This window comes from Neofelis nebulosa, chromosome 3 (genome assembly GCF_028018385.1).
Source record: "Neofelis nebulosa isolate mNeoNeb1 chromosome 3, mNeoNeb1.pri, whole genome shotgun sequence".
Taxonomy (NCBI): domain Eukaryota; kingdom Metazoa; phylum Chordata; class Mammalia; order Carnivora; family Felidae; genus Neofelis; species Neofelis nebulosa.
This window is the reverse complement of record NC_080784.1, coordinates 149,616,899-149,638,373: the sequence shown is the minus strand read 5'-3', so window position 1 is coordinate 149,638,373 and position 21,475 is coordinate 149,616,899. Positions and strand designations below refer to the sequence as shown.

Here is a 21,475-nt window from a genome sequence, read left to right as displayed (position 1 = left end):
TATGATTAATCAACTGTAAACCACAAATTTAAATTATGCAAAGAAGAAAATATGCCAGGATATGAGCAGTCTTCTCTGAAAAAGGGTATTTCTCACTGCTGTTCCATCTATATTTCTCTACAAGTTTTTAATAATGAAACTGTATTACTTTTATAATGGAAAAAAGCAACAGATTTTGTTTTATTTTTATTATTTATTTTTTGAGAGACAGAGAGAGACAGAGCGGAAGCAGGGGAGAGGCAGAGAGAGAGGGAGGCACAGAATCTGAGGCAGGCTCCAGGCTCTGAGCTGTCAGCACAGAGCCCGACACAGGGCTCCAACTCATAACTGTGAGATCATGACCTGAACTAAAGTCAGATGCTTAACTGACTGAGCCACCTAGAGGCCCCAACAAATTTTCATTTTTGAAAACTGTACAGCTATAAGGAAAGGCACAGCAAGATGCCCAATAAAATGTTATTTTAGGATTTTTATACTGATTTTATTTGCCCAGGTGCAAGAAAAGCAGCAATATCCTTCTGAAGACCTTTTTGTCCCATAACAGTGATTTGAACAGAGACCAGGTGGGCCGGGAGCAAAGGCTATTCGCCTTGAACATCATCCAATAGCTATGGAGGGGCTCAGGCATCCCAGCCCTGCCATTGGTGTTGCTATAGCCACTGTTTCATAGTTTGTAAGAATATTAATCTCATTGTTTATAAGAAAGGTTTCTGTTTAATTACATACTTCTTTGTATGGAGAACTAGCTGTAAGATGTAAATGTCCTTATCTATGTATTTTACATTTAAATTTAAGTGAAAAAAGAAACAATCTCTCCACATGGTTCAAAATTCCAAAAAGAACAAAGGATACAGTGAAAAGTCACCCTCCCTATGCCTACCCCACGATCACCTAATTTCCCTTCCCGGAGGCAAATAGTGTTTTCAGTCGCTTATGTATCCTTCTGAGACATTTTATGCACATGCAGATAAATACATAGATGAATCTAAAAGTTATTGTTTGAGGAGAATGATGTCTTAAGGAATTTTTGGAATCTGGATTTACCTTAATAGAAGTGTTCTAGTTGACTAAGTCTAGTTTTAATGTTTCAAGAAGGGTTGATGCAACCAATCATTCTATAAGTAATTACGGAGTTCCTACTATGTGTAAGGCATCTTGCCAGGTGTTTGTTGTATCAACTTACCTTTAAAAACTTTCATATATAGGTATCTTGTCATTCAGATCTGTGTAGCTCTCCCTTGCCCTCTCATTGTGTTTTATTTTCCTGGAACTAGGGTGATTCTAAAGGTCTCACCAATTTCTCTTTTGAGAGTGAAAGAGAATGCTGTTATTAAGACACAGGGATAACAGGGGTAAACTGAAACTGTGAACTGGGATGGTTGGCCTCCTTATTCAGAGCATTTGCTACTTCATAGCATTCTGCATTCCAAGGAAATTGAAATTATCTCGTTATTTCTTTGTTTATTTGTAAGCTCCATGAAGCAGGAATTTTGTCTGCTTATTCTAGGAATCCATTACCTAGAAGAGTCCTTGACACATAGTAGATTCTTACTATTTGTGGACTGAATGGATGATCCAGTTATGCTCCATGTTCTGTGTAGAACTGAGCATCCTTTGGTCAGCAGTGAGAATGGAAAAGGATAAAGGGCAAAGTGGCTCAGAATATTCTCCCCCTTAAGATGAGCAAAAAAGGAGCCAGATTTTAATATTCAGATTTTAATCTTGCAGCATTTTCTGCAAAGAAATCAGTCTGGCAAATGTGCACTTGAAGCATCAGCTGTTTGGTTACCTGCAAAGAGACTGAGGTGCCGTGGTCTCCAGGATAGGTCTGGCCTGGGGAACAGACCAGTGGGACGAGAATGGTCATGGTCCAGTTTGATCCAATGGTGGGTTAATCTGTGGAAAACCTGTCCCCACATAATGTAACAGCTGTGTCCACGTGACTCATTAAGAACAACTTTAGAGCAGCCTGCCATCTGGGCTTATTCATCCCCTAAGGAGGCGGGGAGGCCAGAGAGATACAAAGAAACAAGCACCTTTCTATGTCTGGGAGATGGCTGATGTGGACACACACACATGCAGGTGTATACACACACGCACACACACACACACATTACAGATTAGCAGAGTCCAAGGGCCCCAGGAGTCAGTTCTGGCAGAGAACTTTGATGTAATTCTTTTTTTTTTTTTTTTTTTTAAATTTTTTTTTTTGTCAACGTTTTTTATTTATTTTTGGGACAGAGAGAGACAGAGCATGAACGGGGGAGGGGCAGAGAGAGAGGGAGACACAGAATCAGAAACAGGCTCCAGGCTCCGAGCCATCAGCCCAGAGCCTGATGCGGGGCTCGAACTCACGGACCGCGAGATCGTGACCTGGCTGAAGTCGGACGCTTAACCGACTGCGCCACCCAGGCGCCCCTGATGTAATTCTTTATCTTACCTAAAACCAGACCAATCTTTTAAATCAGGGGGCATGGCTTTAGTAGCTTGATTTAAGTTTTCCTTTCCAAATAGAGATGCCTGTGTCCTATGTTATGCTGCTCATGGGAGAATTTCTGTAGGAGGAAAAGGCTGAAACTCTGGCCTAGGGTTATTAAGCAGAGCTTTCATAACAAATGTGTCAATGCCATTCCTGAAAGATTTGCATGTTTCTCTGTCACAAACATATTCTTCAAAATTTATTAGAGAAAAATATTCTGGTATCCTATTATTATTATTATTATTATTATTATTATTATCTCAAGCCCCTTGACTTTACTGCTGAGGGAACTTAGGCCCAGAAAGGTTGAACAACTTGGCTTACTTGATATTAACAGAGATAGACTCCTGTTTTCACAGGTTAGAACCTCTCCTAATATTTACTTTAAGTATGTGTTTTAAAAATGACAATTGGGGGTGCCTGCGTGGCTCAATCAGTTAAGCGTTTGACTTCGGCTCAGGTCATGATCTCACGGTTTGTGGGTTCAAGTCCCATGACGAGCTCTGTGCTGACAGCTCAGAGCCTGGAGCCTGCTTCGAATTCTGTGTCTCCTTATCTCTCTGCCCCTCCCCCACTTTCTCTCTCTCTGTCTCTCTCAGAAATAAACATTAAAAGAATTTAAAAATGATGGTTGGATAAGTTCATAGCTATGAAGCAACTTATGACACATGTTTAACCAAAATATAATAAAATTATTTTCCCTAGCTCATGCCATGCAGACAGCTTGCAAAAACTGTGTTCACTTGTCTTTTCAAAACAAATCTAGGTTGGCTGAATTTATTCAGGAATTTGTCAGACTGAATATGAACTGTCTGGAGTGTAAATGAAACAAAAATGAGGGCTTTAAGTGATCTCTCTTTCTTTATATCTATCTCCAGTTTCATCCCAGACTAGTTCTAGGATGAGAAGGAAAAGTGATTTTCTCTTTCTTTACTCTTACATCATGAAGTGGTTGGCTAAACTGATTAGAGTGGCAACTTTGGTGATCATTCTATCGCAATATTGTTTAATAACAAAACAACTGCAACTCAAACAAACATTATCACAAAGAAAACTCCACTGTGCATAGCAAAATGTTTGTCCAACTGCTACCAGTGAGCCCCGTATTTAAAAAGAACCTGATATTGAGAAGTGTTTCTGATTATTCTTTGAAGTTTGTGGTAAGAGGATATAACATATACACCACCACCTTTTTGTTTAGGTCCTCAAATGAAATGTGCATGGTTGTTATAATTTTGAATAACCACAGGATAAACATTCAATGATATCTTTCACCTTCTTTTCCTTTTCTAATAAAACAGAATAATGAAAAGACTCCCAAATATAAGAGTTACATTTATGGGTTCTGCTGTTTTTGAACAAAGTGGCTTATAGACAAAATTTGGTGATCTCCTTATTTTATGTAATGAGGAAACTTAAATAAAGAGCTCTTTAAGTACAAAAATACAGAGGTCTTTATTCAGAAGTGTGACTTTTCGAAGTCACACAAAGATTGAGAAAATGCTTTATGGCAATAATCGTGTCTGCACGTCAGATATACACCCTACTTATTTTGAATAATTAACAAAGGGCCTATGGGTTGTATTATTTCACTACACACAACTTTCTTGTTTTAGAATCAGAGAGTGCCATGCTTTATACACCGCCAGGAATGGCTGGACTGCCTATTCAAAAACTTCATCTTCATTCGTGTTGGACCTTATGTGGTCAGGAGGTTTCATCACCAGCTGCCACTAGAGGGTGCTTGTCATTGAAACAAAGGTCCCTCCTCCCATCTTTCTGTTTCCTTTAGGTGCCTATTAGGATCTTGGCTGACTTGAAAGAAACTTGAATTGATAAGCTACGTAGGTGGGTATTCTAGAAGGTCATTTAGTACAAAGAGTTATTGATTAAAAAAAATAAATCATTATCAGTAAAGATTACTTATACTGTTTTCCTAACTCCATTAATTTTTCTGTTCAGTCTTTGTCATCAAGCTGTGTGAACCCCAAGACAAAGAGAACAATACATCTTTCTTTGGGCTCATGGGAATCAAGGGATATAACTCAAATTTTAGGATAGGTGAAAAAAAGATCTCAGGATTCATTGTCCTCACCCAGAATTGCAGTAGCAAAGGTGACCACATGCAGAGTTAACAAGAGAAGTTAATCAATGACCTTTCAAAGGAAAAACACATATATCTCAATTACTGGAAAATGATCAATAGGAAAGGAAATGGAACATGCTCTTTTAATTGTGGGATAGCAAACATCAAGTAATGAGAATGATAACAGAGGTTGTTGGCTCTTTGCTAAAGACAACTCTTTTTCTCATTAATTTAAGGCACACACAAAACCTCACCTCACAGTGCTCTGATTCCCTCCCTGCCTCCCACCCCATGCAGCAATTTTATACTCCTTTCAGGGTAAAATTGTGCGAATCTCAATGGTGAAATGCTTCCAGGGTTTATCTGTTTGGTTTGTGTGAAGGACAGTTTGATACATTTCACAGCAGAATATTGGAGAACGTAAGTTTCTTGCACTTTTCCTTTCCCAAACATTCACCAACACTGACCATTCATGGCCGGTTCACGATTATAATGAGAAATTGCCAGCTATGTTGAAATACATAATCCACAGTGTGAAAAACTGCTGAACAGCAGTGTCAAATTCTTAATACAAAAGTGGCTTCCCTTTTGCCTGTTGAGCTTACTTTGGGGTTGCTGATTCTTGCTAACTGTGTGCTCAGGGACTGAAAGTTAATTTTAACGTTAGTCTAAAAACAAAATATAAGTACGTAGGCAAAGGTTTTACAGCTAATTTTTGTTGTTGTTGTTGTTGTTGTTGTTGTTGTTGTTGTCAGTCTCCTGTTTCGAATTTCCCATGTCACTGAGGCGGGTTATGTAGAATGTGTGCACATATACGTGAGCCAGATGTAATAACAGCTGGACCCATGACATTAGTACATTTTAATTTCGGTCAGTAGGCAGCTTTGGGTGCCTTCTGAGCATCGATTAAGGATTTTAAATATATCTTTTTCTTTTCTTTTCTTTTTTAAAAAAATACCTGCTTCCTAAACACTGGTGAGGTACAATGGATCTCTTCCAGTTTTAAATACTAGAAAAAAAAGCTTCTGTCCCTAAGTTATTTTCCTCTAGAATATTTTTTTCTGGAGGTCTTATTAGTTACGCTTAGTATTGAAGAAAGATTTGGAACCAGGAGCGGGCAGTCTGTATATGAAATTACTTTTCTTGGGTTTTATGTATTTTGGCTGTTACTGTCAAAAACCGCAGTTTGGTCAGTGACTTCCACACATATATTATATATTGATATGTATTAACAGGAAAGGTATATACACTTGCATCATTTACCATGTGGCTCAAATCCATTTAGTGGCTGCTCTCTAGCAGTACCCACAACATTAGATGGTGTCTGTGCTGACGGTCTGTTATATCTTAACGGTTTACTTAACTGATCACAATGGGACTGGGTCCACTGATACATTACTAGTATTATTTGCTTGGGAAAGCGTATTTAAACGTCATTAATTAGCCTTAGGAACAGAGTGAATACAAATAATAACTTTGTACGCTCAAGAAAACTCCCTTGGATGGCTAAAGATGTTCCTCAAAGTGCCCGAGGAAGGCAGGTTATTGCCTTCAGGACAAGGTCGAGAACTGTGCTTTCCCGGACATCCTTTACTGAAGGTGAACGATGACTGTGTTCTGGTAGCACTCTCTTCGACCTACACGCTTCAAGTTTTATAAAGTAGCCTCGAGAGTGATCTGCAAACGCGAGCGCCTTCAGTTCTGCCTGAGAGAACAGGCTCTCCCCAGCAGGGAACGGTGGTGAATAGCACAAAAAGCTGGACCGAGCAGCTAGCTCAGGGCGTGAGAGACAAGGAACCAGGGAGGGCGAAGGCAGCCGGCCGGGAGCCGGGTCGTCGGCCAGTTCCAGGCGGGCGCGGCGCGCAGAGCCGGAGCCCCCGGCGGAGGCGGTGCGGCCCCAGGCCCCTCCCCGCCGCCGCGGATGCCCGGGCGGCTGACGCCGAGCGGCGGCCCCGAGCGGTGGGGGCCGGGCGGCGCGAGCGAGGGCAGGGCAGGGGGCCGGCCGAGGCCACTCGCGGCTTTAAATATGGATCGCGGGCTCACGCTCGTGGCACAGCCTCCGCCACGGCCGCCTTTCCCGGTTCCCCGTCCCCCAGCTCGCTCCCGGGGGTGCCCGGGCCGGTCACCGCTGCTGCAGTGTTAGTTACTGGCAAAAACATCGGAGATCCCCATAAATATGCAGAAGCTGCAGAAGGCAAAGTAGAGTAGACGCCCGCGCTCACACACACTCGCTAGCCCCGCACCACGCGGGCCGTGTAGACATCCCCCCCCCCCCCCCGCCGGCCCGCGCCACCTTCTCCCCCTTCCTCGTGGGCCGTTCGGGTTCCAGTCCTGCCTGCTCCGAGGACCCTCCCGCCCCAGCGCCCTCGCCCCGTCCTCGCCTCCCTCCGCCCCGGAGCGCTCACCCACCCAGGCGGCAAAGTTGTGACTACTTGGGCGCGGGTGGCTCGCGCCCCGCTCGATCCGCGCCGCGAGCCGACAACTTCCCGCGGCTCGGCCCCGCCGCGCCCCGGGCCCGCGCCTGCGGGGATCCCGCGGGGCCCCCAGCCTCCGGTCCCGGCGGCGCGCCGGGCAGCGCTTCGGTGGCGGCGGCGGCTGTGGTGGCAGCGAAGGCGGCGGCGGCGGCAGCGGCCGCTGCAGCCCCACACTCCGCCGCCAACCTGGAGGAGCGACGGAAGGCGGACCCCAGGAGGTGAGCGCCCGGCCGGGGCAGCGGCGGGGAGGGTCGGCCGATCCCCCGCCTCGAGGCGCAGGCGGCGGCGGCAGCGGGCGCAGGGGCGGCGGGCCCAGGGGCCGGTCCCGGAGGGCGCGCGGGCGGCCTCGGCGCAGTCGGGGGGAGGGAGAAAGAGGTCATTTGCGGGCCGGGCATCCCCTGGGCTGGGCGCCCGCGGAGTATGGAGGCTGCTTCCGCGGCAAAGTACTTTTTTGTGTGTTTGTTGTTTCCTTCTTAGCGTTTAGAGGAGCACTTTGAGAAGTCCTATATCTCCCCCAGTGTAGAGCCCCCTGCGCGTAGCCAGGCGTTGTTGCCCGGACTGTGGGGCCAGCGTACGGGGCGGGCTGGGCTCCGGCGCAGTGACACGTGTGTTCCTGTGAGCTTGGGTGGTCCCAGTGTGGCCGGGCACCTGCTGGAGGGGGAAACGTCCCCAAACCCACCAATGGGGGAGTCTTGGGGGGACTCTTGGTACCCCACTTGACTGCCCGCTCCGGGACGGAGCGTGCACATCTCTCCCTGGCACACCGAAAGCGGGGGGTGAGTCAGGCAGATTCTCTGCAAGTGGCACACACACAATTATTTGCAATGGATTTGGAAAGGGGAGGCCGAGGTTAAAGTGGGATTTCTCTTGGCCGGCGACAGTGGAGCTCTTCCTCAGGTACTGGGCAGCATGTGCGTCTTGGCAAGGAGGGGTGATTTCTTTTTTCTTAAGTGCATTTTACCCAGCCTTTGCCAGTCCGTTAATAACAGTCACCAGAGAAAGGCAGGAGTTGGGAACTACATTCAGCAAACTGCAGCAAGCACCACAAGTTCTTAAAGAAAACAAAAGAACAACAACAACAACAACAGCAAGAAAACCAAACAAAAACCACAACAAGCCCTGACCTTGACTTAAAAGATGGAGAAGGAAGCCATTCTGCCTCTGTTCTACCATCGTAAAGCATTCCCCCCCCCCCCCCCCCCCCCAGTTCCTTGTAAAACTTCTGTTTTTTCCATCCTTCATTCCTTCTCAAGGCCTTATCTTCTCAGCATGATTACCCGCAGCAAGCTCTCTTCAGTCTTGGCAATGAAGAACAGTTAACCACTTTGGTCTACCCTCATCGCTGCCTTTCCCATTTCACTTCAGTGTTGGAGAAAGTTGCTCCTAATGGGAAATCATGAACACTGGGCTGTACTAAACGCATATTGTCTTAAATCCTGGAACAGTTCCTTTCCTGAGAGACACTGCATTGTGCAGTATTTCTCTTTTATTCTTGTATCTGGGACTTGGACTTAGAATACTACCTGAACTAAAGTGAACATTGCCCACTAGGGTTTTATTTATTTATTTATTTTTCCATTTTGATTTGAATGGCTTCTTCCGAGCATTTAAACCAGTATGCAGTAGTGCCTTATAACTAATGTAATGTCTTTTGAAAAGGTTTCTAAGAAGTATCCTTGTATCTATCACATTAGCATTTAAATAATTTTCAATATCATTATGGAACTTAGACTGAGGTTATTAGCATAATAACTTCATTCAGAGGAAGCAGTTCTGCTTATTTGTCTATAGTTTTAATAACTGAGAAAAAACTTTTACTTTCATTTTAAAGTTAAATACAGTGATAGGATTCTGTTCTCTTTATATGAAATCTGGAAGTTGAATTGTTTTTACTTTATCTCTGAATATCTAAGATAACACAAAAACTCCCACATAAATGGATAGAAAGAGGAAGGTAGTATTCTTACGAACAGTTGAGATACAGGACATTTGTAAGAATGGGGGTGGGAGGGATAAGATTGGATGTTTGGATAGTTCCAGGCATATCTACCTTTAAGAAAAAAGAAAACTAAAAAAACCCCTCCCCCAGCATTTTCTATGAGTGTTTTCTTTCTATATCATTTAATGTTTTGAGGTCATTCTTGAGATTTACTAACATATATAAGGCACCTTAGCCAATGAGATTGACAGAATATACTAAGTTTATAATGATGTATCTCTTTTAGTTCATTTTCTCAACAGAAAATAACTTTAAATGTTTGTTAGTGTTACTATTCTAGTTTTTTAAATGATTAGAATAAATTTGGAGTTTACAATAATGTGTAAAAAGAATACAGGGAGTCATTTAGAGAAAAAAATATGATAGAAATCGGGTAAACTTTGGGACAACTGCCAGGATGGTCTGGTGGTAATTTCATTTTTCACTGAGCTCTGGCAAGTGCAATTTTGAGGTTCTGATCCTTTGTTCTGATAATAAGAAAGATAGTCTGGCCGTAGCTTGCATAGTAAAGAAAAACACAACACTTAAGGAAAGGAAATACACATTAGCTGGTGAATCATGTAGATAATCATGTTTCTTTGCTTGCCTCTGAGGGCGCTGCAGTCCATGAGGACTCCTATTGTTAGGGGAGAGCGTCCTGAGAGAATTCACTGCTCCTTAAGCGAGTGTGGCAATAGACAACATCCGCTTGTTTCTTGGAGTTTCATTGTGTTCACTTTTAATAATATGCATAAAATCTGTGACGGGGTTGACAACAAGACTGGGAATGGAAAGAACCAACTGAGAAGAGAAGGATATAATGATGTGAAAGTTTCTAAGTACTTTTTCCTTGATTGCTAAGTGGAAAGAATCAGGGTACCTGATTTGACGGGACAAAGGAAGCTCTGAGGAGAACACATATCTCAGTTCTCACTGTTGATGCAGTTTCTGAGGCCAACATATGATTTAGGAAATTTATCTGTTTTGGGGAAGTTATTTAGCAAAATGGATAGTATAGTGTAGGAACATCCAGGAAGTTAGTAAGTCTTTACAAAACTAGGTCTTGCTACTTTCAGGATTTTTTTTTTTCATAAGGCAGGAATTTTAAGGGAAGGGAAAAATAATGTTTCTTTCATATAAGGTCAGGGGTAAGTTGTATTCCAAATGTATTTTGCTTCTCCTGGTATCTCCATATTTAATATGTTTGTGTCACAGAATAGAAAATATGCTACTGTCCTTCTAACATAACAAGGATATTTTATATCCCTGTGGTGCCTGCCTTAGTTATTTTTCCAGTAGTGGAGGTGGGTTTTCCTAACCTCCCCTTTTTCTCATTTATTTTGTCTTATGCACATTTACACACACACACACACACACACACACACACACACGCACAGACATACTACTCATTTGTAGAGGTGGATGATTTTATTTTACCTAAACCCATATGTATGACTGTCATAATGACTTTGTGGCACTGACTTTGTTACATGGCTCTAGTCTCAGCAGTACAATGGCATTTTAAACAAGGCATCAAAAGGTCAGGCGCCCAGGAATGGAGATGGATTCATTTACCTGCTGTGGTAAAGGAGAAATAAAACTTTTTTCCTGGTCTTTTCATGATGTTCACAATTTTATTCCTTAATGATAAAGTCTTACTTGCCTTTGAATCAAGCCATATATGTATATATGTATATGTGTATATTCAATATATACCTATGTATATATATATATTCAATATATACATCCAATATATATCTGTATATATGTATATGTTCAATCTATATATATCTATATATTCAAAAAAAGATAGAGGTAGAAATAGTCATGGTGAAGCCATGTATATCTGCAGTTGTTTTCATGAGCCAAAACATCATCTTACTATTCTTCCCTGCAAATTAAATAGATGAAAGGAATTATTATGCTCATTGAAAAAACAAGGAAATTACACTCTGTATGCTTTTCTTTCTTTCTTTCTTCCTTCCTTCCTTCCTTCCTTCCTTCCTTCCTTCCTTCCTTCCTTCCTTCCTTCCTTCCTTCTTTCTTTCTTTCTTTCTTTCTTTCTTTCTTTCTTTCTTTCTTTCTTTCTTTCTTTCTTTCTTTCTTTCTTTCTTTTGTATGCTCTTCTTAACCTAAATGGAAAATTATTGGTGGAGTGGGGATGAACCTTTTCTCTTTGAACTAGCGATACCTATGTATTGAATGACTGTCATCAAATGAATGAATGTTGTTTTAGTCACAGCTGAAGATACTAAAGCAGAGAAATGTTTATCCTGGTTTGAAGGGATGGTTCCAGTCCCTGTTAGTGATTCCGCTCTGCAGCAGTGCCCATTTGCCTCAACTTCATCTCCTCTCCATTGGTTCCAGGGGGCATTTCACTGGTGAAGAGGGTTCAGTTTGCGTGTAGCAATTTGAGCTCTGGTTTTTAAGAGCTAACTTCTGTTTTTCATGGAGAGTGCATACAGAAAGAAGTTACATGAAATTAGGATGCTAAAGGAAATAAATAACCACAAACATATATTTTTTATCTTGTGGATTATTGTGTAGAAAAAGGCTATCCTTGAATTTTTGTATTTGAAAAAATATGTAAATAAAACTCGTAGTAGTATATTTTGGGGGGATTTAAAAAATCAAGATTAATAAAAATACAAAATGAGAAAGGAATATATTTTCTTTTTAAAAAGATTGTTTTTTAATGTTTAAGAGAGAGAGAGAGAGCAGGGGAGGGGCAGAGAGAGAGGGAGAGACACAGAACTCGAAGTGGGCTTCAGGCTCTGTGTTGTCAGCACAGAGCCCGACGCAGGGCTTAACTCACGAACTGTGAGATCATGACCTGAGCTCAAGTCGGACACTTAACCAACTGAGCCACCCAGGTGCCCCAGAATATATTGTCTTTAAAACTGATATTATGTTCTATGAGTGAGGCAACCAAAAAAGTTCTTCATGATATCTTGTATAAGAAGTCATTGGTTTCTTTTCTTTTACTGGAAGCATATTTATTGATTGATAATGTCCATTATAATATTTGCAAATAAGTAAACTTGTGGGATCTGGACTTCTGTGTTAGTTAATTCTAGCTTTGGCCTGGAGACTAGTGTTCACTGATGGGGTCCAGTACTAGCTTCATCTATTTGGAACTCCTATAGTTGGCATATTCTTCAGCAAAAAAGCTCTAAGCAAGCAAAAGAAAGGGTTAAAAAAAAAGACATATATTGAAGAAGATTCACTTTACTCATAGGTGATCTCTCAGAATCTGTTTACTTTGAATTCATGTACAGTTCTAACATGACTGATTATAGCATTTCTAATCCCATAGCAAACACTGAATTACAAATTAGAAGATAGGAATGGTCTGATATCGGCAGCTACATGGATAACATTGAAAAGTGCCAGGGGACAGCTTGGGAGTAAAGGAAGAGACAGACCAAATACTAAAAGCAGATGTAAGAATTACAGCAAACACAGTGGTTAAGGGCTAGTTAGGTGTACGATCCCCATCTGTCTATCTGTCTATCTATCTGAAGATTTTATGGAAATATAAAATGTATAAAGTATGCATGTCATTGAGATATAAGTAAACAGCTTGGTCATTTACCTAAGTGAACACACCAAGACCAAGATATAGAACACTGTTAGCAGCCAGGAGCCCCCTTTTCCTCCCCCAAGCCGTTATTTCCCCACAAAGATAACTTCTCTCCTGACTTCTGAGATTATACGCTATTTTTTATCTATTATTGAACTTTCTACCAGAATGTATGTTGCGTAACTTTGTGTCTGACTTCTTTTGCTCAGCATTATGGTTGTGCGATTCATTCATATTTTGTGTGTAGCTGCAGTTCATTTAGTCTCATTGTTCTGCAGTATTCTGCATTATGAGAACGCCACAATTTAGTTATCATTTTGCTCTTGATGGATATTTGGGTTGTTTCTTGTTTTTGGCTATAACACATAGTGCTGCTATGAACATTCTCACATATGTCTTTTGGTAAACATGTGGGAATAATAGATTGTGCCTTCCTTCAAAAGTGGCACCAGTTGACACTGGCATCTTGTAAGTGTTTCGGCATCCTTACAAACCGCTGGTATTATCTCTTTTATTTTAATCATTTAGGTGGATGTAAAGTTGTATCACATTGTGGTTTTAATTTGCATTTCCCAAGTATCTTTTGTTCCTTGTTCCTTTTTGTATGTTTATTGGCTATAGTCTTTTATGTAAAGCTTGTTCAGGTTTATTGCTCATGGAGTTTTTGTCCAGTATGTTATCCTAAGTAAGAGAGATTTTAATACCTGGGAAGTAAACTTCTTTTATTTGGTTTAGAAAACTCAGATAACCATGCACACACTTATTCACCAGTGTTTCCATATAATAAAATAAACGCGTGAAGATATTAACAACACTTTGAACTTGTAAACGTCGTAGTCTGGATCTGTGAAACCCTGTCCTTAAAAAAAACAACAACCGAAAAACACAACTTTAACACAGTGCTCATGAACATGCAGGACTTGTCTTCAATGCTTAACATAAGTATTGCCCAGTGACCAATAGAGATATGCACTTGGAAGATACGGGCTAGAGACCCAGCTCTCTTACTTGCTAGTTATTTGATTTCGGAAATTGAAAAAATTATCTTTCTTTTTTCTTTCAATGACAAATGATTGTAAAACCTAGCTCACAGAGGTGTTATGAGGGACAAATGAAGTGACCATTATGAAACCTTGCTCAGAACTGTAAAGGACTATACATATGTTAGTTATTATTGTTGTTGTTGTTCTGTTCTACAACATTCCTTATTCTTGAGTTGAATTGTGCCAGCGCTGAGAACAGTTCCTGACATATTAATAAATATTTGTTGGCTGAGTGAATGAACAACACTTTTAAGTATCTTTCTTGAGCTGTTCTTCCGAGTGATCCAAACTCAAGAAACATTTTTTCTCTAGGACTTTTATTTTTTATTGCTAAAGCTGAATTGGGAAAAGGGTTTATTAAATATCAACTTGAAAAATTGAGTCTAATAGCTAGCAGTTTGAGATCACCCGTTTCACTGCATCACTCATATCAACTTTATATCCCCAAGTAACACACACAGCACCTGGAGAACCCTTGAAAATGATTATGGTGCTCTTCACCCCATGGGTGATCCCCAAAAGCTTACACACGGAGTATTTTTAGCTTCTGTAATTAGAATCCTAGCCAACAAATTTCCAGATTTAAAATATTGTCATGGCGTCTCCAGTGCTGATACCTTGGAATCCATATTTCATGAAAAACTGAATGTTTAAAGATGAATAATAGCTAAAAACTGGAGCTTGTGGAGAGCCTTTCCAGCTTAATATGGACAAGGCATTTCTCACATATGTCGATTATAATATCAAAAGCAAACTTGCAGCCTATACCTGGTAAACATTTGTGGTAAAGCAACAATTCTTAATTCTTCGAAAGGTCTGATTCTCAAGTACTGTTTGACTGTGACTTCTGTTTTCTTCATCTGAAAAGAGGGTTAGGCCAAATATTTATTTCTAAATTACATAGAATTAAACTTTGTATGACTTTTGTTTTCAAGAATTATAAGGTAAGTAATAGTATGTATCCCCTTGCAAAATCAGGCTTGCAGCAGAAGGAATTTGGATGTTGATGTGGAAATTTAATTAGATTTTCTAACCCAAAGACTGATTTTCTTTTCTTTTTTATTGTAGTTGAGTTTTTGTTGTTTTTCTTTTGAGAGCTGGTGGTGGTCTTGACTGGTTGGCTCTTATCACTGAAGTGTATCTGTTTTGTGGCACTCAGAGTACTGAGTACGTAACATACTCCTTCAGAATAACGTAAGTCGGTCTGCATTTTTGAGGACGTTTACATTTCAGGCAGCATCCCTCATATGTGCTTGACCCGAATGTGGTTGCTTTCGGGTGATTTAGTGGAAAATGGAATCATCTGGTGTAGTAGACACCTTTTGTTTTCTGTTACAGACATAATGCTATGGAAATTGAAATAAATACTAAGGGTAATTATGGTGAGCCTTGTGAAACTACTGTTTTAAAAATAGTGGATTTCAGAAAACATCTTCTGTTTTGGGTGATTTCACTCCTGTGAGAAGTTAAACTGGGTCGTTATAAAACAAAAGCATCCAGGCATGTCTGTGTTAAATGCTGGAAGCAAGGCTCCTCCCTTTGGTGTCTCCTCGGCACATGAGACTTTTAAAAAGCCTTGGTGCTAGGCCTGGACTTAGGGAAGAACAACTATTTAAGGAATAGGATCATGACAATAATATCTAAACTTCTATCCCATGGGCATGGGGTTAGCTCTTCCATTTCTCATGCTCTTCAGCTTGGAAATCTGTTATCTTTATGGCCCGTTGGGAATATTTATAATGTCTTTAATACAAACCAGGTTTTTGTACCTTCTACCCTTGAACGATCATGAATGAAGTTCTGGAAGCCTTATTTGGTGAAACATGTTCGTTTGGAGGGAGGACTCAGTGAAATCATCAGTGAGACTGGAGGTTGAGTGGACCTTGAGTGTTGATGGCTGCACTCCTGAGACCCTCCCCGTGTGTGCTGCATGTTGACTGCAGCTGCGGCAAGACCTCACAGTAGAGCTGCTTCAGAAATTCCTTCATTCCTTTGACCTCTAGAGACTAGGTCTTTCGGAATGCGTGATGAGCACTCATGATGTTAGCAGAGTAGGGCCTCATGGTAGGAGATTGCTGAAGTACTGATTACAATCGCCTTCAGAAAATTGCTGAGCGTTAACACATTAAGCAGAAGCACACAGCTCACACGTTTGCACTTTTTACAAGTTGGGCTCCTTTGCCAGGGAAAAGAAAGAAGGCAGATAGGAAATGTCTTAAAAGATTTAGATAAATGGGATCAGATAATTTCCCTTGAAAAATACGTTAAGAAATGAAACAAAACACTCATCCAAAAATATCAGAAGAAAATACGGTTCAGGCACTCACATGTTTTTACTGCCAAAACTCTAGGCAGTGAAGTCTACATTTTAAACGATCACTTTATTGCTTATTGTTCTGCACTGCCCTTTGTTTCACTGGTGTGCATGTGGTCCTACACTGTATGCTTCCTCACTCTGCGAACTGGGTCAGAATATCTTTTGTGGTCCTCACAGTGGCTAGCATATTTATTTATTTATTTTATTTATTTATTTATTTATTTATTTTTTAATTTTTTTTTTCAACGTTTATTTATTTTTGGGACAGAGAGAGACAGAGCATGAACGGGGGAGGGACAGAGAGAGAGGGAGACACAGAATCGGAAACAGGCTCCAGGCTCTGAGCCGTCAGCCCAGAGCCTGACGCGGGGCTCGAACTCACGGACCATGAGATCGTGACCTGGCTGAAGTCGGACGCTTAACCGACTGCGCCACCCAGGAGCCCCAAGCATATTTATTTTTATTATTATTATTTTTATTTGTTTTCAGAGAGAGAGAGAAAGAGAGAGAGAGAGAGAGAGAGAGAGAGAAAGGATGAGTGGGGGAGGGGTAGAAAGTGAGGAAGAGAGAATCCCAAGCAGGCTCCGTGCTGTCGGTGCAGAGCCCAATGCGGGGCTCCAGCTCAGCAACCATGAGATCATGACCTGAGCTGAAACCTGGAGTTTGATGCCTAATCGACTGAGTCACCCAGACACCCTGGCAAGCATATTTTATAGTGAAAATGCTTATTTTTATGGAATGATAGTCACTTAAAAAATCTGGACAAACCAATCAGAGACACCCAGTCATCATACCCAGCTTTATCTAAACTCTATTTCTTCTAGAGATATTCCTCCAGTAAGTAGCCGTGATCACTACTGTCATGTCTTTCAACTATTTCTTGTGAAATTTGTTGTCATGAAGTTTGGAATCCAATATTTTGGGGATAAAACTTTATTGTTAGGGTTTGTGATGTGTTATATAGTTCCTTGGAAAAATTATTTAACCTTTGTATTTAAATATGACTATATTTCATCTGTTCTCTGAATTGGACACAGTTTTATTTAATATTTGCTTGAGATTAAAAGTGAGTTGTTATTGATGAGGATGTGGAGAAAGGGAAACCCTCTTGCAATGTTGGTGGGAATGCAAACTGGTGCAGCCACTCTGGAAAACAGTATGGAGGTTCCTTAAAAAGTTAAAAATAGAACTGTCCTATCATCCAGCAATTGCACCACTACGTATTTACCCAAAGAATACAAAAATACTAATTCAAAGGAATACATACACCCCAATGTTTATAGCAGCATTATCTACAATAGCCCAGTTATGGAAATAGCCCAAATATCCATCAACTGGTGAATGGATGAAGAAGATATGATGGAATATTACTCAGCAGTAAAAAAGAATGAAATCTAGCCATTTGCAATGACATAGATGGAGCCAGAGAGTATTATGCTAAGTGAAATAAGTCAGAGAAAGAAAAGTACCACATGATATTACTCATATGTGAAATTTAGGAAACTAAAAAAATGGTCACAGGGGAAAAAAAGAGAGGCAAATGAAGAAACATTCTCATAACCATGGAGAACAAACTGATGGTTACCAGAGGAGAGAAGCATGGGAGGATGGGTTAAACAGGTGGTGGGGATTAAGGAGTGCACTTGGGACGAGCACCAGGTGTCCTATGGAAGTGGCAAATCACTATATTGTACACCTGAAACTAATATTACACTGTATGTTAACTAACTGGAATTTAAAAACTTAAGAAAAAATCAAAGTGAGTTGTTGGTCCTTAATTTCTTTTAAAATTTTTTATTTTTATAATTGTAGGCTCACACGAAGCTGCAAAAATACAGTACAGTTTTTACGTAGCCTTCCTCCAGTTTCCCCCAAAGAATACTGCTCTTAAGGTTTTTAAAAAGGCATTTACTTAAAAAGATTTATAAGGAATTGCAATTTTTATGCCTTCTCTGAGGAATAGATACTAGGTATTGTAAAAAATGCAGAATTAGACACATCTAGTGTTCTCTGGGTTTCAGTTGCAAAGGTGTTCCTGTGGTTGGCAAGGGTGAAGAGTCCTTCGTTTATTCACTTCTGTGAATTTGGTGGTTGCCTCATCCAAATAATTTTTTAATACTGATCGTATTTAACTGCAACTTTTAAATCCAGATGTTCTCACAAAATCTCTGGAAGATATAACATAAATATAAATGAGGGAAAATAGAAGTCTTTTATGGTACCAGTATCAGGGCTCCACGATAATATTGGAATTATGGAAAGGTGAGAGAATATCATTGTACTGTCTATATAGCTATATGTTAGGTGTATATTTTCCTTGTCATATATGTGCCTTACAATATATGCAAATGCACAATATATTGCAACATCTTAGGATGGATGTTTTATTTATTATATAGATTATTTCTAGTGAATATTTTCAGTATGTTTCACTGTTCTTTATATTCACAAATATTACATCTGAATGCATATTTGAGTTCAGTTATAACCTTTTAATAGGGATCTTCTAATGCTGTTATGTCTCTGTTCATCCATGTGTCTGAACCTTATGCAGTTTTACCTAGAATGTTCCCTCGGAGGTTAGGTCTTGCAGAGACAGACATAACTGGGGAAGGTGTAGAGAAATGCGCTACATATCATAAGAATAGAGGAGTGTCTTTCAGAGAACAGACAGAAATCTGTTTGAATGCTTATGATCTTGAGAGTGAAGTCTGAAAGGAGACCTCACCTACGCCTAATGTCATGAACACTTTACCCCAAATCCAAGAACACCAGAACTAGGAGGGCCATTTACAACTTCAAGAAGTAAGTTTAGCATAAATTAGTTTAAATTTATGTAGCGGGTATTTAACGTGAGTGCTTTTTCACTCCAAGAGGAGAAAAAGGCTTTTTAAGAGGATACGTTCCAGGACAAATCTTTGGGTAGATTAAGTATTCCTACAATTTAAAGGAGCATGAATGTTTTTGGTATACAGACCCTTTTGGATGGTATTCTCTACTCTCTCATAGCATTTTGCTCATGTCACTTACCATTTTGTAGAATAATTTCTTGTTCTTTGATGTCACTGAATATTGGTTGGGAGGATTGTGGGTTTGACCTCATGAGATGTTTCCTGTAAAGTTGACCTGCCTTGGCATGTCTTATCTCAGCTCTGGACCTTGACGCGAAGGCACTAGTATAAGGGCATTGTTACACATGAGGTTATTAAAACATGATCAGATCATTGAGACCTTATAAAATTTCCCTGAATCAAGACCACACCTTGCTGCTGATAAAATGAAATTGGATGTTATTTTTGAATTGAAACCAGCGCCTTTGGTTCTGGACTCATTTGGGATAATTCCACTAATCTGAAATAGTTTGCTTTCCCAATTAAATGAGGTTTTTAATTTTATTAAAATTATTTTGTGCAGGTTTAAAAATCATTGTGTTAGAGAACTTTCTTAGCTGTAATACTATACTTACAAATTAAATACAGTTTGGAAAGTTCAATGCCACAACTTTTGGCTTCTGTTATGGAAGGACTCTAGTATATGGGCTTGAATAATAGTGTATTTATAGAAAAACCAGAAAAAAAAAACCCAACAACAGAATACAACAGGCTAGAGCATGTGGCCCAGGCTTCAAGCAATTTGCTGCTTGAGCTGGGAACTGGTGGAAGAACATCCAGTTCTGTAGAGACAGTGAGGGATTCATTTCTAAGGTAGGTGTCCAGCCATGGGATCTACAGAAGTCTGATGACTTGGGAGCTATGCGTGGGGGGGGCGGGGGAGTGTTAATACCTGAAGCACGGGCAGTAGGTAACCATGAGTTGTAGAGTCTGTGGAATCAAAGAAGAGGAAATAATATTTTAAGGAGACTGTTCCTGGGAAATTGTGAATCTGTCTGCTTAAATTGCAGGAGTGGTCTATTTATCTACTGTCATTGGAGTATATTCACTTTAACTGAATTTTCTGATAACTGAAGCTTACCTATTTAAGTATCGAAACTAAAATTGTCTTAAAATATGTTTCTGATGTACATTATTCCAAAATAAATTGCACTTGTCACCTTTCTTAACACGTTGAATAGAATTTCCCCTTTTGCTCCTTTCTCCTGGTTGTCATTATGCAACTTAGCAATGCTCTTAGGGCTGGAGATTTGTGAAGCTGTTGCTCCTACATCAGGCATTCCCCTACTGTTGTGCTTTCTACACTGTTTTTGCGTATCTTTATGCTGTAAAGAGGGTGTCTCAGCTGTGCCTGCACAGGGCTTAAAGGTCTGGCTGTTTTCTTACATGGTGGGCAGTGATCCCCAAGGGATCTATTTTCATAAGGAAATGCAGAGGCTTGGCCCAGAAGTGGGGGAGAGGGAGAGTGGAAGGTATTAGGCTGTCTGTTCCCTTGCCATGCCCCAGGGAGGAGATCTTAGCCATAATGGGAGGCAGGCTGTGAGACAAAGCTGAGGTAGGGCCAGAGGTGAGCTATGAGAGAGGGCTGCTTCCGGGTGCAGGGGGTGGGGGGCGAGTGTGGCTCTGGGGTGATGGAGCCTGAGGCGATGGTCGTGTGCATCAGTGACGTGAACGTTTAGGGCATGTGGAGACCAGGAGAAAACGTCCTGGGTGGGAAAGTGGGATTCTGAAGTAGTCTTTGGCCATCAGTGAAAAGCCGGAGTCCATGGGCATGAAGGACAGGTGATGGGCATAGCTGACAAGACCCCAGGAGTGATGGGGGGCGGGGGTGGGGTTGTGGTTTGAGAAGACCTTGAGAGGCGGCAGTCAGCCATGGCTCCTGAGGCTTCTTCACCGAGTGGAAACTCCCATCGAAGTTGATTTGGAGCCCGCACTGTCAGGGTTTCGCCGAGCTGGTTGTGAGCATGGACTCTGGAGCCACAATGCCTGGGCTGGAGCCCCGTGTGCACTGCGTCTCAGCTTAGGTTCTCCCGGGAGCACTTTCTGATGGCTCAGCAAGTTTCCTGGGGCTTGTGCGGAGGGGTGGTCCTCACCAGGGCGCGAAGGAAGCCGGACTGGGCAGAGGGGCGTGTGCAGGTGCCATTCCGTAGCAGGTGCCATTACCCAGGCGTCCGTCGGCGGCTCCCAGCAGGCTCTGGAGCCTGGAAGGTCCTTCAGAGCTCGTCCACCCTGAGCCCAGGGAGCCCACGCTGCCCAGGCAGGAGACGTGGGCCGTCCTGCAGCAGGGGCGTGACCATGGGTCAGGTGGCTCTCTGCTTCTAAGACCATTTCCGAGCAAGACCGAGCCGAGCATGGCGAGTACCGATCCGGCCCGGCCCAGGCAGCACCCCAGTCCTGAAGGGGAGATGTGGGCCGTGTGCCCAACACTCACAGACGCCGTGCCTCATGCCTCTGGCCACCCCGGGCTTCCAGTTCTTCAGCAGACCCTACCTCATTTTCTTCCTGGGGTTTAAGTAAGTTAACATAAGTGAAATACTCAAAAGCGTCTGCAGCAGGTAGTAAGTATGATTCAGCTGTTAGTTATTATGTTCACACCTAACTTCATCAGCTCTACCCTTCCCTTA

The 21,475-nt window shown here is 41.5% G+C and overlaps 1 protein-coding gene across 1 annotated transcript in view; it reads left to right on the top strand.

Moving 5' to 3' along the window:
* Positions 1 to 6,603: 6,603 nt before the first annotated feature.
* The window catches only part of SLC4A4 (solute carrier family 4 member 4), a 358,380-nt gene continuing 343,508 nt past the window's right edge, over positions 6,604 to 21,475 (top strand). The window contains exon 1 of the mRNA XM_058722325.1: positions 6,604 to 7,257. The gene's annotated coding sequence lies outside the window, so the exon portion shown is untranslated. The remainder of the gene's footprint in view (positions 7,258 to 21,475) is intronic.